This window comes from Quercus suber, unplaced genomic scaffold (genome assembly GCF_002906115.3).
Source record: "Quercus suber isolate HL8 unplaced genomic scaffold, Cork oak 2.0 scaffold_43, whole genome shotgun sequence".
Taxonomy (NCBI): domain Eukaryota; kingdom Viridiplantae; phylum Streptophyta; class Magnoliopsida; order Fagales; family Fagaceae; genus Quercus; species Quercus suber.
In genome coordinates, this window is record NW_027069508.1 from 686,587 (window position 1) to 692,586 (window position 6,000).

The window sequence follows — 6,000 nt, forward strand, 5'->3', positions numbered from 1 at the left end:
CAAGTATGTGTGTAGTATATATATATATATATATATACACACAAGTAACATTAGTATGTAAAGATTAAAGTCCCAGAAATTGTGTACGTCACATTGTTATTGTGTCACAAATCAAAATATCATAGTTCAATTTTAGACTTTGTTTGTTTCGTTGAAAAACATTTTTTGAAAATATTGTTAATTTTTTTGGATATTGTTTCACCATAAAGTTGGTCAAATTGAATATTTTTGGTTTACCAATAATGTAAAAGTTTGGAAAAATATTTGGATTTGGTTATCTATTTTGGTAAAGTTTTTTTGAAAAATTGAAAAAGCTGTTAAAACAGTTAATTACTTTTTTATTTTTTCATAAAATTTTTTTCTAAAATGGTTTACTAATATATGTCCCAAGAGTACACCTTAACAAAACCCAAACTGTTTTATGGCCAATTTTTTTGTAAAACATTCTCCAAAACATAAATGGACACAGAGTCGGGGGCTTCTTTCTTTCTCACACACAGAACCCCGCTCCCTTCCTTCTTTCTCACACACATGGATGTAAGTGGTGGCGAGCAATGGTTGTTGGTGTGATGGAATTGGTTTTGCGATCATTGACATGAGTAGAAATCATTGACGTGTTGAGCTTCATGGTCAAAGTTGAGGGGTGGCATGAAGGCTTCACAGTCTGTTGTGAGGCGAAGTGAAGGCTTGGTAGTTGACATAGAGTTTGCAATCAATGGTGGTCATCGATGTGGTGGAATGGGGTGCTATTGCTACTTAAAAACATTTTTGCAAAGAAACAAGTAGAGCAATAGTTTTATTCATTATGTCAATTGCATGTAGTGAAAACGTGGTGAAGAATGAAAGTGTTAGAAGTATTGGTTAAATGATTAAATTTACCATATCCTAACAGTTTAAACTTTTGGGACAATCAGTAATTTAATATGGTATTAGAGCATGGGATCTTGAGTTCGATTTTTGTCTCATCCACTCGACCTCCTATTTAAAATTCTCATGTGTTGGACCTCACCTATTAAAAGGTAGTTTCAGCCCATACGTGAGGGGGAGTGTTAGAAGAATTCACGCTCACACAACTATTGTCAAAGGTTGGATAGAGTGCCAAATCAATGGTTCCTTGTAATATTTTTGTTTGAAATCTAGAATAAACGTACCCATCACTTTTGAAAGAATTTTGAGTATATAGATTTTGATCCCAATATAAAAGTATCCACAGCAGTGGAGCTAAAAATTTAGTTATTTAGCATCACAAAAAGTTACTTCATCTATTTTACTTACTCATATGCTGTAGCAATGGATCTATTTTAGCTTTTAACATAATAAAATAATATAAACATCTCAATAAAATAATATATCCACTATAATAAACAACAATCATAACCACCCGCTACCGCTACCACTACTACTGCCACCGACTCTTCCACCGCCAACGCTACTAACTCTTCCACCACCACTGTCACTACCACCACTGCCACTATCAAAAAAATTATTTTTTTTTCTCACAAATATTAGATAGTAATAACCTACCACTTAAAATTTATTGCAAAAATCTTGTGGTAACATTTTTTAATTTTAATTTCTTATTATTCTTTATTTTATTTTTCCCATTATCTTATTTGGTTTCATCCAAATACACGTTTCTTTCTTTTCTTTTCTTTTTTCTTTTTTCCTCTTTTTTTTTTTCTCCTCCACACACGTATACTCCTCTTATCTCCTCCACATGCTTCAGTTTTGTCTTTCAAAGGTAAAGCGAATCCCATCCAAAGCACCACAGAACCAAAAACCAAAACCAAATTCCAAACCCTTTTTGAGCAAAAAGCAACAAAAATCAAAGAATAAAAAATAAGACCCCTAAATCTTTCCCACAGTTCCAACCACAAGAACCACTTCTCAAAAACCTGCCATGATTTGATCCCTCAACTCCACCCCAAATGGGTTTTTCCTCAAAACCCTTTTCCCTTATCCTTTATTCTCTGATTTTCCTAACCAATTTGGAGCTTATCCTACTTGCCAAATCTGTTTCTAATACAGATTTAGTTTACAAGGGGTGTGCAAAGCGAGCCTTTTCAGATCCAACTGGGGTTTACTCATAAACACTCTAGCAAAGAGATAGGGGCAGAGAATGAAGAGATCAATCGGCGTTGTTAGCACTGGGTAGGGGCTTGGGTCGGCAGTGAGTGGAGGAATTGAAGCTTGCAACAGGAAGAAATGAAAAGTGTGAGGACTAACTGAGGGGAGAGAGGAGCAACGGGTAGAAATGGGGAAGGAGGAGAAAGAAAAATAAAATAAAATATTCTAACCATCAGTGTGAACACAAAATAAAATAATATATTTTTTTTTACCTTTTAGCTACAATGCACATCTATTTTTAGATGTGCACTGTAGCTGAGAAGCCAAAATTTTTTGGCTATAGCTCCACTGCTACAGCTCCAATTTTGTGATTGGTGGTGCTAAAAATAACAATATAGCTATTAAGCACCAATACTGTGAGTGCTTTAAGCATTCACAATCAATTATGGCAAAATTCTCTATTTTAGACCACCAAAAACTCACATTTTCTACTTTACATAATCACTTGTACAACACATATTACATCTCATTCTTCAATTATTATTATTAATTTTTTTTTTTTTTTTGAGTTCTGTTACTTTGTTTCAATTATTATTATTAATTTTTTTTTTTTTTTGAGTTCTGTTACTTTGTTGGGTGAAAAATATTATATAAAAATGTTGCTTTATAAAAATTGCGAGGATAACTGAGAACATTGTTTATACCCACTTTTATTTATTTATTGGAGCTTGATTTCTCCTTTTAATTACAAAAACCGACTTTTCTCTCTTTTTCATATTTTGCTTGTTTTTGTTGACCTGAGATTGCCAACATGGCTACATATACCAAAATTGCTACCAGTGACTAAGGTTTCTTCTTTTATTTTTATTTTTTCGTTGAATACCAATGACTAGGTTTCACTTTAAAAGTCAAGGATTTCGTAGTTGAATTGACACCTCCTCATGCACAAATAGGAATGGCAATAGATCTGGTTTGGGGCGAGTTTCTTTATGCCCAAACTTGACCCCCAGAACCCGAATTTGCCCCATTAACTAAACGAGTGTTTTTTTTAACCCTCAAACTTGCCTCGTTGGGCCCCCACGGGCCTTACCATGCCACTTTAGGGCCTAATCTAAAGCCCCTAATCCGTGGTCCAATCCATGACTCAATCTTATAAAAAAAAAAAAATCCAATTTTATGTTTTCCTGATTTCTCTTTCAATAATTTCAGCTTTATGATTTTCCCTTTCAAAATCACAAACACAAACACAAACACAAATCCTATCACAAACACAAACATAAACAAAAACTCACATTTAACAATGAAATAAATTGTAAATAATAAACATTCATTAATGAAATTAAAATAAAAAAGTAAAACCTTGAGATTCATAGCCTTGAGAGAGGAAATGAACCCAATAAAAAAAAATGGAGAAATATCGGCCTAAGCTCTCCCTCTCTAATCTCTATCTCTTTCTCCTACTCGGCCTTTCTTTATCTCAGACCACCAAGTCTTTATCTTCAATCACTATCGCCATCATCGGCGGCGATTTTAGCTATCAATCCAACCTCTAGGTTGAAGCCCAAGCCTAACCTCAACTAGGGGTGTCCACAGGTCAAGTCGAGTTTGTGCCCAACCCAAACCCGACCTGACTGAGTCGGGTGAATTAAAATATGACTTGAAACCGACTCAGATGACCTGGCCGGATTTTTCAGTCCAGGTCTTGTCGGTTTCGGGTTGTATCGGGTTGGTCTCGAGTTTCATCGTCGGGGCCGATATGTGGCCGGATTCGGCAAGATTTGGCTGAAATCTGGACTGATCAAACTAGATTTGGCAGAAATCTGGCCGGATCCGTCGAGATCTAGCCTAGATTTCATGGGATAACGGCGAGATCTCACCGGATTTGGTCTAGTATGCTGAATATTTTGCCGAAAACGTTAAAGGTATTGGAGATTTGGTCTGGGTTGCTTAATATTTCGTCGGAAACATTTAAAGGTTTTGGAGATTGGTTTGGGTTGAGTAATATTTCGCCAAAAACATTAAAGGTTTCGGTTCGGGTCGAGTTTCATGGGTTTTGAAATGCAAAACTGCCAGTCGGCTTGCCGGGGGTCGAGTTTGATAGGTCGGAACCCGTATCCGACCGCCAAAGTTGTCGGATCGGGTGGCGGTAGGTCGGAGTAGGGCGGATTGGCCGGGTTAAGCGGGTCACTAGGTCTCTTGGACAACCCTAACCTCAACACGACCAAGAGCTCCTCTAATCATCACCAAAGTGCCTCTCCTCGGCCTAAATCTCACACATCTTTCTTCGATCTAACCTCTGTCTTTCTTCATGACAAACAACAACCACCATGTGATGAGAGTGGGTTGGTGAGTGAATGAAAGTGAGGGTAACTATGTGAGGGGTGACTGAGAGAAAAAAAAAAAATTGAGAGAAATTGAGAGTGAGAGTGAGGGGCAGCTGAATGGTTGAGTAAGAACTGATAAAGTTAGGGTTCGGGTTCAAGACTGGTATTACTAATACTCGCATCTAATCCGAACCCGCTTTAGGTTGGATAATTAAAACCCAAACTTGACCCTAATGTTTCACAGGTCGAGTTAGGATGATTTTGACATCCCTATGCACAAAGTTTTTGGAGATTTAAGAGAGAAAAAGATTTGAATTGAAAGTTAGTAGTATATTATAATTATCTCTAACAAATAGTGCATGAAAATAGAAGCACTTAGCTTATTCATAGCTGATTGCCTTCCATTACAAGAAGCCCGGACAGAAAGTACATTCATGGTCCACGTATCATTAAAGAGAAGCCATTTTCCTTGCTTATCTTTCGTTGTGCCCGCCTTCCATTATTTAAAAAATCCAATGGAGTCACCAAAAGAGTAATTTTGCATTTTATGCCTCTTTTAAGTTATTTTCTGTTAACCGTAGAAAAAGGGTTTTTGTTGACCAATGTCCAATAATTTAGTTGCACCAAGCACTATAAAATACAAAAAGTTTCCATAAGAAATATAAGAAAATTTAATGTTAAGAAGGAAAATTCTTAAGTACTCTCGGAATATAATAAAATTACACTCCTTCCTCTCACATTTATGATGAATTCCACAATAAATTTAATGGAAAAATCCAACTATGAATGTAAAAGAAGAGAACACCATTTATCATGCTTTGAGAATACCTAAGAACACCTAAGAATTACTTTGTTGAGACTCTAGATACATGAGGACACACTAAAACCCATCAACTTCATAAAAAATACATGGAAGTGTGCATTTGCGCAAATACGGTAGGCGTTTTGCGTTTTTTCCTGGATCCCGCACCTTGTTCATAGACTAACAAGTACGGAAAAATGCAAATATAACTTTAAAACTGGGTCTCATAGGCACTATTCATAGTTTTAAAATTATTTTGCTATAGTATTTTTGGCAATAAATTTTCAATTTTTAACAATAAGCAGTATTTAAATAAACCCCCAAAGTCCAGAACTTGTGAATTAGCTCTATATATCTCAAATGAGACTTTCCTGTTGAGAAAATTGTAATGTGTTCAAAACCCACTGACCGCCGGTAACTTACCATGCCTGTAACTTACCAATAAAAAAAAATTAACGCTCAAAACTTGAATAAAATCCCCAAAGACCAGGGAACTAAACTAGGCCTGAGCATAAGGATTATCACCTGCAAATACTTGATACGTTTTGTATACCAGAGAAGAAAAACGTGATAAGCTTTGACAATAATCATATAGCAACCATGGAACATAGGGCATGATGCATCTAAGTACTAATAAATACACTAAACAAACACGAATATTGCAGCCTGAAACAAACATCCAAGACCACTGACAATCACAACTTAAGCAAAAAAATGATCAAACCTTCCATGACAAATTTCAGCCTAAATGAAAAGCTTTGCAAAATTCCTAAAAAAAAAAAAAAAAAGTTACATTAAAAAGGGGAA